Genomic DNA, 18,886 nt, shown 5'->3' on the forward strand with positions numbered 1-18,886 from the left:
AAAACAAAAGTACCCAGGGAGAAGGGGGAAATTAACAACGTGGATTAATAACCAGATAAAAGAGATGGGAAAAAATGGCCAAGTTTTGCACTAGAGGGAAGCTGCTGGTGAGGTCTGAGCTACATCCCATTCTGCATCCCCAGCATCTGCATGGATAAATAGTCTGAGAAGAAAGGAGACCACATGGTGCCACCTATGCCAGTGATGCTAAATAATTCAATGCATCCTGTCTGGGTTCCAGTTAGTGTACTGGTTTGTTAGAAAAAAGAAAGAGATGGGAACTGTGGAAGTTAATCTGCTATTTTAACATTTCTCTGAGGTATGTATTCAAAATAACAGATGATCAAAGATAACAGTGAAAACATTTGGTTGATGACTTCACTTACACCTTCTCAATAGCAGTTCTTAGAGTAAAAGCTGAAAACGTGCAAAGTCGAGCATATAGAAACAGGAGCTGGGGAGGACTGGCTAAGAAGAAGAGAGTCCGAAAGGCTGGGCACCTCAGGACTTGTGCTTGGCAACACCTTCCCCATTCCCTCCTTCTGAGGCAGGTCATAGCTGTGGATTTGAATCCCTCATTACAGTGCAATTAGACACGCTGGGACGCGCTGTGCAGCAAGGACTATGCAGTACAGCTCTGGGAGCCTGCTGGGCTCTGGTGCCAGTCTGCCCACGAGAGCAACGAAATGAGTAAGAACACACCTAGCACCACACATGAGCAACACAGGCACCCGCTTCAGAGAGATCCTAGCAGATTAAGTATCTGATGACCCTTATCCACAGCTCGCCTTTTTGTACTAAGAAAAAAATAATAATCTAAAATAAAATTTGGCACAAACCCACACCAACTCCCACATGAAACTGAAGCATTCTCAAACTCTACATACTTACTTGATCAAATCTTTCTTTCTTACTCACTCTAGACACAGAGTGATCCAGTAAAGCTGAGATAATGAAATCATGTAGTTCACAGTCTTAATTAACTGGGAAAAAAATATCCCTCATTCATTTAGGAGATGTGCATAAGGAAGAACAGAAAGTGAATGGATGGAAGCATAGAAGAAGAATGCTTTATCTCAGAGAACTAGCAACTTCATTCTGGAGTTCTGAAAATGTTTTTCCTATAGTGCAAAGTGTACTTAGTGCATACCTAATCAGTCTACAGATTCATGTTAGATATGCACATCTCTTACAGACGCATGCTTTCTTTGTCAGGTCAATCTCAGCTCATTATAGCAGACTAAAAATGAGGAGACAGATATAACAGCCTTATTATTTTCTTAATTTAAGGTATGCATCTAATCCAGCATTTTAGAAGAATAATACTCCTTTAACTGTAAAATAATAGAATGGGGGACTGGCTTTAGAAAAAGTACAGGGCTTTTGGCAAATCAAAATTTTGAGCAAGAGATTGCATTTCATCTTGACTATTGATGTTTTTCCCCTATTATGGACTCTGGTATTTTTTGTTTCCCCGGAGTAAAAGGCAATTGAGATGAGCTCCACCTCAGAAGGGTGTGAGCACAAGCAGTACTGCTACTGTGCTCCTCGTTAATACATCTAAGGAAGGGAGCACAGCTGGAAAAAAAAGAGGTGAAGCCAGACAAGAAGAAAAAATTCTGTTTCTGATGAAACCTCTCATGAAATGATTTAGTCTCTTTGTCCGACTGAGTTATGTATTCTCTCCTTTCTTATTCTCTCCCCAGCATTCAGCTCACGTGAATAATCATTTCCAGAGCATCCTAAACTGTGGTTCCTTTTTTTTCAGCACCAGATCCAATGCCACCAGTTTCTTCAGCATGAAAGACAAGAACAAATGCCTGTCTTTTCTTTGTCATGGATTTCATGCCAGAAGGAAAGGCAGTGCTACATAGAAGCCCTATTTTTGTCATCATAAGCAGAAACAAAAGCTGTTTGAGTGTATCTCTATTAACAGCCTTAGAGAGTTCCCCTCTACAAGGCAGGAGTGCATACCTGCTCCTCAATTCGACACCTGCATGCATCCCAAGCAAGCACAATCTTTTTTTTTCCTGAAATCTAGCTTCTACACCAAGGACATCTGAACACATCATAGCTAACCCCTGCACATAGTCCAGGTGCAGCTTAGCAAAAGTCCTAGAGGCTGCCATGGACTATGCCTCCAGATGAATTTCATTAAGAAAAGCAATTCCTTCCAACTTCCTTAGATTTGGGAGTTTGGCAAGAAAATACAGACGAAACTGACAAGTTACATTAACTTCTGCTTGACTCATAAAGATTTTGGCTGTGACTGAGAAGTCCCTTCATCTGTAATTTGCAAGACATTTGGAAATAAATCACAAATGATAGTTAACTTTTTTAATAAAATCAAATACGCACTCCTACAGAGAAAAGCAAGTCACCAAACAAAGCATAAGAAAGTATAAATTATATCCGAATTTTTAAAATTAACCATTTTGACTACAAAGCCCACGACAGTCGATGGATTTTTTCTCATGATAGGTGGTCCTTAGATCAAAAGCATTGGGATACACCAATTCAATTGCTGACCAGGCTAGTTCTGTGTTTGGGTGGCTGCTACCTGCAACCAAATGAACACTGTATTTAACATCTGAAAGAGCAAAATAACTCTTCAGGTATGTTAGAAACGCATACTGCAAGAGAAACAGGACAAACGACTGAGCTTTGTAAAAGTGCAGGTACAAATGAATATAGAAAAGTGCAGAAGATGTAAGAGAAATTGAAAAAGCAGGAGGAAAAGAAAAGTGTGTTTCAAACTATGGTCGTCCCTCACCCTACGCTGCCTATGCTGGGTCCTGGGGAATGCAGCCCAGCTGAGGCTCATCTTGTAGCAAGAATCCCTTCTTTGCCATAGGCCTGCAGCCAAGCACAATCTCGCTGTGAACAAGCAAGAACTCTCAGTCCAGATGGGTGTTTTGGTTGAGAACAGCCCACGGCCACAGGGCCCAGAAGGCGTGCTGCCACTGCCAGCCTTCCTCCCCACCTGCCTGACAGGTGCTGCTGCCCCAGAGGCAGGGATGTCTGACCCACCCAGGAATCAACTCTAAACCCTCATCATTTCTCAGCCCATCGTTTTATGGCAAACTGACATCAGTGGAGCAGGCAGCAAGGGCCTAGTTTCCACGTAACTCCACATATACTAACATTTACATGCAAAATAACAAAAGGTACATTATACCTTGGTTATACTTCGTTGTTTTTTGGTTTTGGGTTTTTTTTTTTTTCTTGCAAAACAATTGAAAAATTACAGTTCTGCAGATATCCTAGGTACCATATCCCTGATGAGCTGTAAAAGGAATATTCTCAGTGTTTTGTTCTTTAGTTCTATCTGACTGAACCAGGGCTAACGAAGTAATCCTAGAAAAGACAGTCATCACGAAAATAAAAAAAAAAAAAGGCAGTAAACTTTCCTAGGGGAAAAAAAAAGCAATAAGTTCCATAAGTATATGGAACTTAGACACAGGTTGCAAAAACCAAGCACACTGAACACTGAAATTCTACTCCTTAAAGAGTTGTGGGTCTGTTTGCCTGAGGACACAATATTAAGGACAGTATTATTTATAACATACAATAAAGGCACAACTTTAGGTCCTTTTAAAAAGTTACTGATATTGATCTTGGGTTCTTTATACAAGACAATATCTGTTACTTTCCTAAACATTTACTGGATTGCAGCTAAATTTATTTTTTCATATAAAATGAAAGTGTGTCTGACACAATTTACTTTTTTTTTATAATGCTATATTAAATCAGCCCAGAGACATTGACAACAGAGTGGTAAATACTTAAGATTACATCTTCTTTCCTACAACATTATTCTTTTCCTTCTCTATCAGATCTACTGTCAAATAACTCAGTTCCTCCTTTTATTCTCACTCTTCAAACACTCTCAGCATCTCAGCTACACTAAGATCATCTGATTTCATTGGCAAGATAAGGAGAGATCAGAAGTCAAAAAGAGCACTTTGGGCATGGTCCAAAGTTACAGGCATAAACAGAAAAGAAAAAAAATTGTTCAACTGGCTCAATACTGAACCCCAAATATTTACTGTCACTTCAAATGATTGTATGTCAGAGTCTCCATTATTACAATTAAATGTTTATTTGAAAATGGAAACAGTAAATGGGACAAAACATGTCCAGATAGAAAGCTCTAATAGTCATCATCTTTCTGCTGTCTAGAGATTGTTAGAAGACCAAAAAAAAGTATTTATTTCCATTTCTCTGTCTAAGAAAAAATCAGAGAAATCTTTAGAAAAGTAACGTTATCTAGAAGAGCTAGGACAAATCTACAATTAGTACTCTGATCTGGAATTACCTGCACTTTGACAGCTACCTTGCAAGAAACACTATAGATCAACAGGCAATCATTACACACTTCCTTCAGAAAAAAAAAGCAAATTTTAATCATTCAGTTGAGCTTAGATATGATGGCACAAAACAAACACACCCTGCCATTCACAAACATTTCTCCAGAGAAAGCTTTTGTGCTTGCTTTTCTATAATCACATGTTGGACCAAGCAGGAGGTTGTATTACTTGGCTAGCTATGGGCTTTTCCTGCTGCTGTTTTGCTTCTCCTATAACACAGACTCACTTTATTTGAAATTCTGATACAAACCACAGCACTAGGGCAAAGCTCAACATTTCAGGGATCTGCCTTTAGCCATAATTATAGCCTCACCTTTGTGCTCTGCACTTTCAAGGGTGGCAGCTGCTATAAATTACCACAGGTGGAAATAAAAAAAAATATATAAAATAAAATAAAATAAACCGGCAGCTTTCTTGAAGGGACACCAAACAAGCTACAAGCTTGTCCACTGACATTTTCCTCCTGGATAACTCAGGCCAGGAGGTCAAAACAATGGCTGACTAACAAGACAGCATGTAGGGAAAAGGTTACCATTAATAATGCAACAGAAGAGCACTATGTGGACAAGTAATGGTAGAAAAACATACCGGGAGGATAAAGAGGTCATGAAAGAAATGACTAGATGCTAGTTGGAGAAGCGATGTTCTGAAAAAGGTGCAATGTTGTTAGCTGAACGCCCTTCCAAGTGTTCAGTAACTTCTGCTCCCAAAATATTTCCCTCAGAGGTAGCAAATACAGATGTGCTAATGTTCTTTCTTCATTATTACCATAAGCCAATGCTTAGATGATTTCACTAGATGGCTTTCCTGAACAACCCCTGACTTACACACTCAAAACACAAGGAATACAACACAAGAAAGGGTAGCTTGAGAATAGTGCCATTCAGGCAGCTCAGACAGGAGGATTCCAACCACAACCACACAAACAGTGGTGGATTTGTCAGCTGAAGCCACCGAATGCATTCACAGTCACCCCTAAAAGTTTCACTAGACTGTGCACTAAATTCAACCTTTGGTCTAACAAATAGATATTGATATTGCTAAAGACTCATAAAGGATTCCTGAAGTAAGCTATTATCAGCTAACACTATCAGCTTCAGTGAGAAAAAAAACCTCACATCCTATCATTTCAAGATCTAGAAAGAACAACATACAAAACATAGACAATTTCAGCAGCATTTTCATAGCCAATACTGGTAAATAATGACCTTGTACCTAGCTCAGATATAGCCTTCAAACCTAGATCTTCTTTCCCTGAACAGTGGAAGACCAGCCTTGGGAATGGAAATCCAAAAGCTCCACAAATAAGCAGCAGAGGCACTGTGGTGCTGATACATCAGACCTTTTGAAAAAAATTAATGTACTCCACTTTTCTGCAGACAGCATTGCATTTCAAATCCACTGTGGTACAGACTTGGAAGCTTAAAGACTGAATGGTGAAGATTTCTGATTTCCAAAACAAAGAATTAGTAGTATTCTGACAATGAAAATATCTTTATATGAGAAACAAATAACTTTAAGTTTCTAGGAGTGCATAATGCATCTGGATGTTAGTGAACTGGAAACCTCTTTCATTTTCTCACAGCTAAGTATTCCCTAATTCTTCTCTTACACTATTGTAGTCCAGTTACAGCAGACCAAGCCTTGTGTAAGTAGGAAAATAATTACAGCATTTTATATAAACTACAAGAAAGGCACAGAGTTTAAACAATGGTTTTATAATCAACAGCCCTTTGTATCTAGTGCATGACCAGAAAATAAAATCTGTCTTTCATAATAAAGAACAAGTGGCTCACTTACAATTCCTTACATGAACAATAAACGTGAGGTGCAAACCACTGATTGGGATGAAATAATTACAAGGTAAAAGTGGATTGAAAAATTATTTTCCTTTCTGGTAACAGCTTTAGAAATGGTTTCGCAATTCAGTTGCATGCAGGCAATTCATATGGAGAAAAGGGTGTGGGGGTGGAAGTATGCAATTGTACAGAGAAGAGAGAGAGAGGGTGCAGGAAAGCTGCCTGTTTAGTAATCTTTTTGCTAAATAATCCCCTGTCTTACCAATGGCAAAATGGAGAATAGATTCAGTGGCCTTGCATTCTCTTTCACTGCTTAACTAAGTACACTCAAAGAGAAACCTTCAGTCACAGCCTTCAAGTACAAACAGTAAAAATTATTTCAGAACTGCTTTGGTGAGGTCGTAGGGAAAGCAGCCTCTGCACAGTATCTTCTACATACAGGAGACAACAAAGGATTCCGTTTCCTAATGCTCTTTAACTCTGATCCTGGTTTTGTGATTTTAGCTGATCCTCACTGAAGGCTACTGAAGTAAAGACTTCACAGGACTATGATTGGGACCTTTTAAAAATAGCTAAGACTTACCCATATCATCAAAAACTTCTATATTTGCTGTACTATCAGAAGTCTGTCCTGGCTATAATTGCTGATGTCTCAAAGATCAAACCAAGATTCATCACTGCAAAATGTCTGAGGCAAAAGAACAAAAACCTCAAGAGAAGAACTAAATAGGTCTTTATAAGACGATTATAAAGCAAAAATAAGACAATTAGAAGTGACTACACTTATTTTAAAGATATTACTGCTTCATAAATGCTAACAAATCAATATGAATACAATGGCATGTGTGAATCGGGAAACTGTTGCTGCTGTATCTTCAACATCACCCAATCGATATGGAGAAGAGGCTGCCCTGCATTATGTACTAGTTCTTTCTTTTCTGAAATGTCAAACATTTTACCCAGAAGGACTACACTACAGAGACAGAGAAGACAGATTTACAGTCATATCCCAACTGATTCATTTCCAGAAAAATTAAGCTACATCCTAAGACTCTCCAAATCTCTAATGCTCTTTATGCTTCATTGGCTTTATGCACAGCCCTAAAACTGCTATATGTTAAGACACAAAATAAAAAACGATCTGGCCTAAGTGTTCTCAACCAGTGACACTCCTGCTGCACTCCTTTTTCTAAGAGTGCAGCATTGTAGGAGAAAACATAAAGAGCTGGTTCGCAGAGCCGGTCAAGAAGCTAAGCAACACTAATCCAGCATCCCTCAAGGAAAGGGAATAGCTTTTCATAAGCTGCTTCTCTTTCTAACCATGTGATATCTCATCTCTGTATCAGAGACATACTAGAGAGCTGAAAAGATACAAAGGTGCCGAGACAATGAATTTTGCTAGACTGTGTGAGCTCCAAGTACCTCAGGCTTAGAAATTCAAAGCAATGGAGAAGCCAAGATATGGGCAGGTAAAGAATAGGGGTTTTGTACAACTTGAAGCTTACTGAGAAGCACACAGAAAGACTAAGGCAACACAGTATTCAAATAACTGAAAACATGACAATCTGCAGATTTTGAACTGGCAAATTCTCTTCATCCCTTACTTAATGAACCAATGAAATCACGCTAGACATAAAGCACTTATATCTCAACAGCTCTCTGCCATCAGATTTTATTCAGATCACCTGAATTATAAAGCTGACAATCAAAATTTATCTGAGGATACACAGGGAAACGAGACTGTGTCAATCTGTGGGGCAATTCTAATGGGACAAGTTGTCATTTTCTCATAGCTGATGCTCTTAAAAATCAAGAAAAGAGATGGAGAAACAGTGAGCAAATGAATGAATATACATACCTTTGAAGCATCTAACCCCAAACAGTGTGACAGGATACAAGGACAGCCTGGATTTCACAGAATCACAGAATTTATTTCTTCATGAACACATCTGTGCAAGCCAATCTGAGCAGCTGTTCTGTGACAGGCATCAGGAAGTAGAGCAGGTGGATGGAAAAAGGGTTTGGTTTATACCACAGCAACTCTTACGGCTCTTCAAGTAGGAGGACAGCAGGCCAGGAACGAGATTCAGATGCCTTTCTTATCTATAAGGATCCTTAAGGATTCAACCTCCATCTAGACTAAAGTAAAACACCCCCAGCACTAGTCTCTCTAGAAGTTCCTGTGCTCTGAATACCTGTACTGCCAACAGTCACGTGCATGCTATAAGCCTTCTCCTTGAAAATTCATTTCCTCTCCCCTGTCCACAAGAAATCAAACTGAAACAAAACCTTTTCAAGAAGATGAACATGAGGAGGGGTGACTGAAGTGATGAAAACATTGAGTTCAAAGGAAACAAACGTTTATTATAGTAGTATTTATTATCTCACCTTTGACAAAGGGGAAAAAATAGAGCTTATTTTGTACATATCCATGTCGAAGACAAAAAACAGAGAAAGAAAGGATATGACAGAATGACAAAGGTTCCTGGCAACTAAAAAACAAACTGCCTGCTTTCTCACCCAGTACATGCCAAAGAGTTGAAACTCGTCCACTTTTACCTTGTGATTGAGACTATGACTCAGGGTGGCAGTCCCTTGATCTAGAAAGGGTCCATCTCAGGTGACACATGGGGTCCCTGCAAGAGAAAGAGCCATTTTATCAGAGACAAACAGGCTCCCACCCCATTCAGTCCACCCGTTCCCCCCAACTCACCCACTTCTGCACAATTTTTAAAAGCTGGTATAAGAGCTTGGAAGGATCAGAAGAGACTGCAGTCATCCCCACTGCTCCTTTACACAGCAGCCAACACTGAATCAGCAAAGATTCCTACGAATCTCACCTCAGACTCAAGGGAGATTGTTATTTGAAAGGGAAATGAAGTAACTCCACGTAAGCGATTGATCAAAGAGGGACTCCAAGTTATTGTTCCCATGACACCTCTTGTTAAGTTGACCTCCAGATGAAACCTGAGCCTACAAGTTGCTTATCAGAATACCTAGCAAACTACTGAATGTCAAGTTATTGAGAGTCTAAATGTATTTGCTTAATATCTGAAAGATTATCTTTCTTTATAACACACAAACAATTGAAGGATCAGAGTAATTGTTTCACAACCACGGAGCTTTTTGTTCCCATAATCCACTAACTAGGAAGAGAAGCCAACCTGCATAATGAACAGAGCAGATTAAATTGTTAGCTGTCACACATGAGATAAAAGAGAGAAGTAATTTCTGTGCCTCTGTTGCATGGGCAGGATTCAGTTCCAGAACGCATGCAGTCTTGCCAGTTCCTGGCATTATCAATCCATTAGTGAGCCTTCATCTCTCCCTTTCCTCAAATGTCTTTTTAAAATCTCTCTCTGAAGATTTGTCCCTTTGTCCCACGGTGTGTTGTCCTTTGTCCAGACACTGAGGAAGAATTAAGCTCCTGTTTTCTGGCCTTTCCCTGCAGAATAGCTGCGCCAAGAGATCGAAAACACATCCTCCTCTTTTTCTAATAACAATCTCCCTTTTGGGATTCAGGGTTTTCAGAAAACCAGAGGTCTCTGAGAAAATGTCAGTTCTCAAAAACACCACATATACTTCCCCGACATGGTGAAGAGAAACCAGTCGTGATCATAAGAGTATCATTATGAGTGAAATATGCAAGAAGCATTGGATCATGTTAGAGTTTTGGAATGTTTTTAGATGAATCCATGATACAATTAAAACACGATAAATTGATTTGCACATATAATAGAGAAAAAGTAGAGAACTGTAAACAGTTGTATATTAAAGACTCTCAGATAAACCAGTGAGAAACAGCCACAACAAACACCAAGACGTCTCTAATTCAAGTATAAACTACTCAGCTAGTTCTAGGCACAAAGGGTAAATCTCTATGGCCTGAAATATCAATTTTCCACATACAAAAAACAATAATAAAAACTTTCCTTCTAGACTATCTCAAGAAGATCCAGCACCAAGACAGTACTTTAGCAGAGTTTTCTTATTTACCTTTTCTCAGGGGAGAAAAAAAAAAAAAAAAAAGATAATTCTATGCCTCACCAATGAGCAGACAAGGATTTTGAGAATCCTGAATTGAAATTAAAGCTACATAGCATGTCTGCTCATATCCACTCACTAGAAAATTTCAGTCAGCTGTAATTGCAACTCCATCCCCTGTTCTTTGGCCATAGTTTATATTTGTAGGGTCCCTCTAACTTCAAAAAAATACCTTGTACTTGCAGGCAAGTAAACTCAAAGTGATGCAAAAAATCTGGACCACAAAAGCTCATATAAAACAAGTTGTAAAATTAATTTGAGCTTAATACGTTTCTTATGCAGTGAAGGGTGCAGACAAGCAGCACTTGACCAAGAATCAGCGCAAGCCAAACTGGCTGTGTTAGAAATTCTTAATTTCAAACTAAATTCTAAAGGAAACTTTTTTTTTTTTTTTTTGTCTGTCAATTTAGATGATCCCTTGCTCCATAACACATAGGAAAATTTGCAGTTATTGTACTGAAATGTGACATTCCTTTGGCAAAGGGGACATACTGACATATATCTTGGGTCAATGGGACGTGGCATAAGTCAAAAGAAACTGAAAACGGATCAGAGGAATCAGAACCTAAAAATACCCTTTCTTTCCTTTGTCAACACAGTTTAAGGTGTCTGCCTATGATTCAGAGGCATCTGAAGTGGAGTAAGATGAAACCCAGCACCAGTAGTTTCCTGTGAGCACTCATACGTACGTATTTCACTGACAGAACTTAAAGAGGAACCTAGTTTGGTCAAGAGAAGAATCAGCTCCAGGGCTGAAGGCAAAAAAGAAGATGAAAGTAGAATCCTGTGTTTCTCTGATACAGTCATAAATGTACACAGAGCAAATATAAAACAAAAGATCAAAACGAGCAGAGGGGACCATCTTGCTGAGAGCTCCTAGCCTTATTGGCTACCATTTGACTCAAAAGGTCACTTTTTTCACAATTGTCATATTTATGATATGTTCAAGTTTTGAAGGGACAAGCTCCATGAGTAATCAAGTTTGTTTCTCCCATCCTCCACCTTCTTGGTCTTTCCACTAAAAATGCATTTATTATTTTTTTTTACTTTTCAATGCAAAGTCATTTCAAACATGTCATTTAAATGCCACGTACATGTTTTTAAATGGAGAATAGGTGTCTCATATAACTTCTAATGGGATCTATTCTATAGTTTGTCGTTAGAATAATCTCATAGAACTCCAAATTCAAGCACCCACCAAAAGGTATCCTAAACTTCCTCTTTAAAACTGCACTTCAAATTCAGAAGACTATATAGTCTATAATTATGACTAGCTAAACTGTGATGCAAACATTTGTCTTTGCAGAATGGAAATTTTGAATTGCAATGAAAGTTTGCAGTGATTCTATTCTCAGAAGGTGTATTTTTTTTTTTTTTTTAATCAAAAGTACCTAACTATGTAATATTCAAGAACTGTATACTATTCTACTTTATTAAGGATCTATGTTTCTGAGAGAATACAGCAAACTTCAAGTTTGGTGTTTATTTTTAGACACCACTTCTACTTCTGTTTACTAATAATTTGCCATGAATAAATGGAGAGAAAAGGCAAAGGAACCATTAATGTTGGGAGAAGAGAAAATTTAACAAAAGGTAAATTACAAATGAACACTAGAAAGGGAATAACAGACTTGTTTTACTTTTAAGTTTTTCAGGTTTTTCCTTAAAAAAGATGGTGAACCAAAGAATGATATCTCAAAAGGTCACTGTTCTAACTATAGATATTTATTATTAAAATCGATCAAAAATCTATCCAAAATTTAGCAAACTGAATTTCAGTGAGTGCTATGGTGGAGAGTAATCAGACATAAAATTAAAATAAAAAATATATATTAACAACAGAATGCATTGTACTGATTTGCCTAGAGTGAAAAAATTAACTAGTTAATAGTTCCAGCCCAGTCTTTGTTGTTATCTCATTACAAATTCCTGAATGAAAAACACTTCTGCTCTTTTCCTGCTGAATGTGCTATTCTCTGTCTTAGGACATCCATCTCCTGTTGCTGCTGCTGTTGTTGTTTATTGAAATGCCTTCCTGAATGTGATAAATGCGTTAGCACGCACAGGGCTGGCAGCAGTTTGACATACACGGTAGGCATTTCCTGTAGCTTTCTTTCTTCATTATGGAAGATCTGCAACTAGATTTGTTCCCCAAATATGAATGAGATTACCTAGAAAGCCAAGAAGTTTTCGGGTTTGAGGCAGCCCTAAGTCATCATTTAAAAGAAAACCTTTATTTTAGAAAACTATTCTTGGGGCCATCCAGCTTCCCATTTCAGTCTCATGAAATTCCCACTTCAATCTCATGCACCAGTCAGTACCTCCTCACTGCAACACATCCTCCCGTTTCAGGGTGACATATAAACCTAATCTTAACAAATTAAATACTCAGGCTACTTCTTCACCAAGACTTGACTCTATTTTCAGTCATTCAAAAAACAATTTTCCTAATGAAGACCCAATCCTCTGGGAAATGAGGCCCAAATTTGCTCATCACGGCTGTCATTCACCAAGATACTCAGCATACACCATCACCCAAGACAGGTCCAGGTCATGAAGGAGAAGTATAGAGAGCAGCCTATGAGCGCCAATTAGTGTTCAGATTTGAGCTGACTCAGCTGCAGTAGTAAGATAGTTTAAGTTTTTTTGTGTACCAGCAATTTTCTGCTTTCTTGTGCCTATCCTCCAGCTATTACCATGCTTCACTATTAAGATCTTTTTTTTTTCTCCCACTTAATTCCAAATTTAGCTATCGCTTCCTTAGGCTCCTGACTTTTCTTAGTTGTTCATCTACTTTTTGTATTACAGGCTAATGATCTGTCAACTAATATTAAATTATTTGCTCTCCTAATTGCCTATTTTGAAATAATGGATTGTGGAATAAGGTGGCTACCTTAGCACTTTCCCTGTACATTTCAAAAGAAGAATGGATTGAAACATTAGAAATGAAAGACTGAAACCCCTAGAGATGCCTAGCTCTATTTATTACTCACAAAAACACGTCATCCACAAAATTTAAACATTTTACAATATTTCTGTAGAATTTATTTTTTGCCCACTTCCAGTATCAGTTGCTTTCACTAAGAAGCCTACGAGGCTTTCTCATTTTGAGATCAAATGTTCAAAGCATGCTGACCATTTAATATCACCATAACAGGTGTGATATTGTACAGGAAAACTAAGAGGAAAAAGAAAAGTGGTTGAATGCACTGCCTTTTTTTTTTTTCCCCCTTATAAAAATATTTCCTAAATGCTAATGAAAAAAAAAAAAAAAAGAATTTTAAACAGCTGGACAGGTTTAGGATCAGTTGCAACAGAGAAGTTACACAGACAATATACTCAAGAGCTCAAATTTTCCAAAACTTGAAGAGCCTCTGTTAATGTCGCTCTCCCTTATAACAGGGAAATGATAGTAGTAGAGTTGCCAATGGAACGTACTCGTACAGGAAACAAGGTCCCCTACCTGTCTCCTTCAAATCTCGTAATTATTTTTTTTGGATGGATTTTTGTTCATGTTTTCAACTCTTCCAGGACTCTACAATGAATCAGTTAAACCAGTGGAGCAGCGTGGTTACCTCAAACTTCTGAATAGACTGAAGGTGTAAAAAGACATGGAAAAACACCAACTGAAAGCCTGCTGGCAACTCAGTAGAGACATTGGAAGGAGCCAAATAAAGATCCTCTCTTTTGGACCACTCAGATTTACAAAATAAATTTGCACCAACACTCCACCAAGAGCTTCATTCTCATTTCATGAACATGAAAAGCACTTTGGCAAAAAAAGCGCATGTGGTTTTGGAGAACAGAAAAACGAAACCTTGCATCACTGCAGGGCACTTGCAAAGGCTACAAGAAAATTACATAATATCAGTTATAGTAAAGTTGTGGTATTAAGGCCATTCACAGTTGTATTCCTCGCTGTTCGCTCCACTTTTGAACTTACACACTTTGTTAAGCAAATCGTCCCAACAGAGACAGAAAGATCAAGATGGTGTGACTCTGAGTTAAGCCTTGTAATGCAAATCTTGTGTGATTTCCTCAAGAAATTTGCAATAAATTTTTACAGATTATTAGTACATACTGAGCGATATGTCTACCAAAATTCATTTCTTGGTACACAATAAAGCTCATTTTAAGGGCTAATTGGAGAGATTAATGCAGAACATTCCTTAGCTTTCAATTGTTTGTTTTTATTATTATTCTCTAAAAAAATCCTCAGTAAACTTTCATGGCACCCTTAAAGTCCTTAGTAATCTGTGACATTAAACACAGGAAGCCTGGGAAGATTTCAGCTCTGCCAAATATTCTGAAGATAAGCAGAAAAAATAAAATAGGAAATAACCAATGAGACCATAAGCCTACATTGATCTTTAACCTAAAACCCATGATGATTAAAAAAAAGCCCTAAAATAACTTTCAAACAAATCAGAGATAACTTTAAGAGAACTTCCATTTTCCTTGTGAATTGCAGTTAATTGCTAACAAATATACCTGCATCTGTCAACAACTAAAGATAACAGAATTTAACTTCTTAAAAACATAATCACAAGGTACTTCATCTCTCATCTAATGATATAATCAAGAGATGATGAAGAAACTCTTCTTTAAAACATTCACTTTGCCCTTGAATTCATCGGTGTGAAAGTCTCCACCACTGCAGCCTGCACAAAAAGGCTGAAGATAGGCAGGACAAGAGCGGTGTCACAGTGGGACATGCAGACCATTTCGTTCGCATGACGTCAGGTCAGAATTAGCCATCTGCAAACAAAGGGAATACCTTTTTTGTTCTTCCCCAAACATCTGATTTCCATGAGGATGAGTGGGGGTTGCTTGATTGGTTTTATGCAAGAACATTAATATCTGACTGTATTTGCTAATAAATCTCTCTTTGTTGAAAGACTGTGGGAGGGCAAGGCATGCAAATATCCCTGTCCCTTTAATTATGTTTCCTGTCAGCTCCATAACTTTGTTCCTTTTCTTTAAGAGTTTGCCTGCATATGGAAGAGTTCTAGTCCATATTCTAAACAAGTTTTGGAGATCACCTTTTCAGAGCAGATTTCCTCTGAAGCAAGAAAAAGTTTAATATCATACTTCTTGAAAACAGAGGCAGGTGCTGCACAAAGGAAACAGTTACAAATCGTTTAAGAACTGAATTCCTGCCCAGCCTCAGTGACCAGGGTTAGAATTTCACTGTGATTTAAGAAGCTCTAATATGAACTCAGGTTTTTGTGTCATCTGTACAACAAGATGCCCATTCTGCTCATGCAAGTTATTTTCCAAAAAAAAAAAAAAAAAAAAAAAAAAAACAGATTTTTTTCCCCTTTTCAACCTGGGACCAAAGGAGAAAGACTCCCACTTGGTTGACTATCACAGACTGCAGTTAACAGCAATACCTTCAGAAATTTAGAACAGCCTTGAGAGAGGTTTGGATGCTTCCATGCCTCCCCGCTGCAAAGGGGAGCATCTGTATTGGCAGGGTCAGCATCGTGCTAAGCAGGACAGCCTTGCTCATGCAGAGTGACAGGTGACAATGAAAAGCAGTGGGGCACCGTATATTTCGCAAAAGGTTTTCAAGTCACTTCTTCCTTTTCCTGTGAGCCAAAGTCTGATATAATGCACGGAGAATAATAAAAGAGATGCCCTTAGTCTTTAATTTCAGGTTTACAACACAGAAAATGTTAATGGGAGTTAAATTAACTATTGACATTTATCACAATAATTTGCTGTGCTACCTCTGACCTGCAAGACAATATCAGGATAATAAAGGCTTGGAGACTTGCCTGAGCTGGGAGCAGTCTCTGTCAGTTTGCCCATCTAACAGGCAACTCCTTGATTTACAGACAAAGAGAACTCGGTGAGGACTGTTTTACCTTTGAAGTAGGCTCACGCACAGGCAATCACATCACCTTTCATATCCATTCTATCCACAATATATGCAAAATTAGGTCCTGAAAACTGTTTTTAGAGGAAGAAAGCTAAATTGCTATTGAACGTTATAGCATACAAAACAAGCAGCCAATTCCTTATAAGAAAAATGCTTAAAAAAGTAGAAGATAATTTGCAGAAACAAGGTTAGCTTCAAAAATATGAAGCAATTATCTTCTAACCGAATTTTAAGCCAAGTAATCTCTTCTCCTAGGTAAGAAGTGATAGGACAAGAGGAAATGGCCTCATGTTGTGCCAGGAGAGGTTCAGGTTGGATATTAGGAAGAATTTCCTCTCAGAAAGAGTGGTGAGGCACTAGAATAGGCTGCCCAGAGAGGTAGTGGAGGTCACCATCCCCAGAAATGTTTACGGAAAGGGTAGATGTAGTACTTAGGGACATGTTCTAGCGGGCAATGTCGGTGGTAGGTGGATGATTAGACTAGATGATCTTAGAGGTCTTTTCCAACCTTAAAGATTCTATGATTCTTAATATAAAGGAGATCTGAGACAACAAGAGATCATCTTATTTACTTAAAGATTTGTTCTGTGAAGAATGTAAAAACTTGTGGAATATTGCAGCTTTTTTTCAGAATAATACTTAACATTAGAAACTAAACACATGGCAGGCAGGCAGTTCTGTATTTTCACAATGTAGATTCATTCAATTCCACATCATGGGCACAGTTGTAAACATCTTTTTTGACATTAGCAAAACAAAGAGCACATAACAGCTAAAACTTACGTTCTAGAATTTTCTAAGTAGAATGTTAGTATTAACATGGCAGAGATTGTGTACTCCAGGAGAAAAAGCACGTTAATAAATACTCATATCTTACCACGTGCTTTTTTGCCCATGCAGAAAGCCTCGCTTCTTGGTGTGACTCTTCCCAAGACTTTATCCTTGCCTAAGGATTCTCTGCTGAAGCCTGGCCCAATACAGAGTAACCTGGCTTGAACATTACAGGGTAGAATGCTTCCTACATGCCATGCCCAAGTGTTAGCTGATTGTTTCATGAGAACACATTCCAGAAGCATAAGGGACAATGAGATGGGGTTTAGCACTCTATCCTGTGTTTAGGCACTGGACAGTAGGCAGTATTTATTTAAATATACTTTTTGCTAATTATGTGATCATGTGGAAAAGGTGGAATGATGAAACTCATCACACAGTCCTTAATTAGCCCAAAATCTATTGAATTAAAGAGAAGACCTCTTTAAGAATTCAAGGCTCAGATAAGTCCTCCTGCACCCAGCAGTTGATCATTATTTTTCCCTTGAAGGCTGATTAATTACTTATATACAGTAACTATTTTCCTGGCTTATGTAACTGAAATCCTTTTCATGTGTCTCGTCATTTTTTATTTTCTAACCAATCTACTGGCAACAGCATCATCCTGCCTCAGCAATTCCTATAGACTGAATAAATGTCGCATGAAAATGTTTCTCTTCATCTGTTTTAAACTTGTTGCCTTTTAATTTCAATGTTCCTTTGTTCTTTTATGATGAGAAAGAGTAAAATGACTGAGCTTCTCCATACCAGTTCATATTTTATATAACCCTAACATCTCCTTCCTTCACTAGGTCAAGCAAGCCTCTTTGCTTGTTAGCCCCTCTGCTTCTAATAATTTCCATTGCCCTCTGAATCTTTTCTATTTCTGCCACGTCCTTCTGCAAGTAATTCAACTAGAGCATATTCAAGGTTAGGAGAAAGATGTACCTCTGTTTAGATAACACCAATTAAATATTTCCTGTGTAATTTTGTGTCACTGTCTAACATACCCCATCACTTCACTTGCTCTTACTGCTACCGCAGACCCTGTCTCCACCTCTACAGCACTGACCCTATGCACCTCACAACCTCTGTAAGTCAACACATTTCAGTAAATTCAGTCTGGAGATCAAAGCCTGACAACAAAACACCCCAGCTCACACAATATATTCTACAGCTCATGTTCTGCCACCCCTCACACAAAGAGCCCACGGCTCTGACTGCAGTCCCTGAGCATCCCTGCAAAACACAGCAATTACAGCACCCTGGAGGCACTGCAAACCAAGACCCTGCCCTCACAAAAACTTATTCAGTGTTCGCAAGAATTAAGTTACATCTCTGCCCAGAAGCCTGCTAAGGTGAGGGTCATATTTATTTCTGTTTCTCAGTTTTAATCACCTATTCCTGTGTACAGTATGTGGTAGCTGTCTATTTGCAACATTTCCTGAGGTACTGGTTATTTCTATTATGAAGGGTGCCCGTTTCCCTCAGCATATAGGTTAGTCAGTTTTCTGTTAGTTTTTTTGTTGTTGTTGTTTGTTTTGTTTTGTTTTCAAACACCAACAGAGCAAAAATGCCAGCTACAATTACAGTTTCTCTGCCATAAATTATTAATCACTCTCAAGAGCCTGTTTGCTTCAGAGAGAGAGAAAAAGGATTGTTTACCTAATAAAAGAAGAGCTTACGATCATGCCAGTAGTTTTCAACACCGATTTTTTTAAAAAAAATCTAATAATCTTGCAGTACTGGAAAACACAGAAGTACTTATCGTTTTATTTGGTAGAGTTTACTTTTAGGTTAGGAGATAGTTTCTCAAGGTGATTGATTTTATTTTTGATTCATAACTTATTTCCCCACAGTGTTGTAGATTAACGTAGAAATATATATATAGTATGCTGCATTTAACTCCTTTGCTGCCTTCTGCTAAACATATTGAGACACAGTATTTACGTTCAGGAGATCATTGCCCTGATAACTGA

At 38.2% G+C, this 18,886-nt stretch overlaps 1 protein-coding gene across 2 annotated transcripts in view; it reads right to left on the minus strand.

The window, feature by feature from the left end:
• SLC7A11 (solute carrier family 7 member 11) overlaps nucleotides 1-9,005 on the minus strand; it is a 95,583-nt gene extending 86,578 nt beyond the window's left edge. For both annotated transcript variants that reach the window (XM_085222083.1, XM_085222082.1), the window contains exons 1-2: nucleotides 8,883-9,005; nucleotides 8,729-8,805 (exon numbers count right to left, since the gene is read on the minus strand). The gene's annotated coding sequence lies outside the window, so the exon portion shown is untranslated. The remainder of the gene's footprint in view (nucleotides 1-8,728; nucleotides 8,806-8,882) is intronic.
• Between the last annotated feature and the right edge of the window lie 9,881 nt (nucleotides 9,006-18,886).

Source organism: Meleagris gallopavo, chromosome 4 (genome assembly GCF_905368555.1).
Source record: "Meleagris gallopavo chromosome 4, MGAL_WU_HG_1.1, whole genome shotgun sequence".
Lineage (NCBI taxonomy): Eukaryota > Metazoa > Chordata > Aves > Galliformes > Phasianidae > Meleagris > Meleagris gallopavo.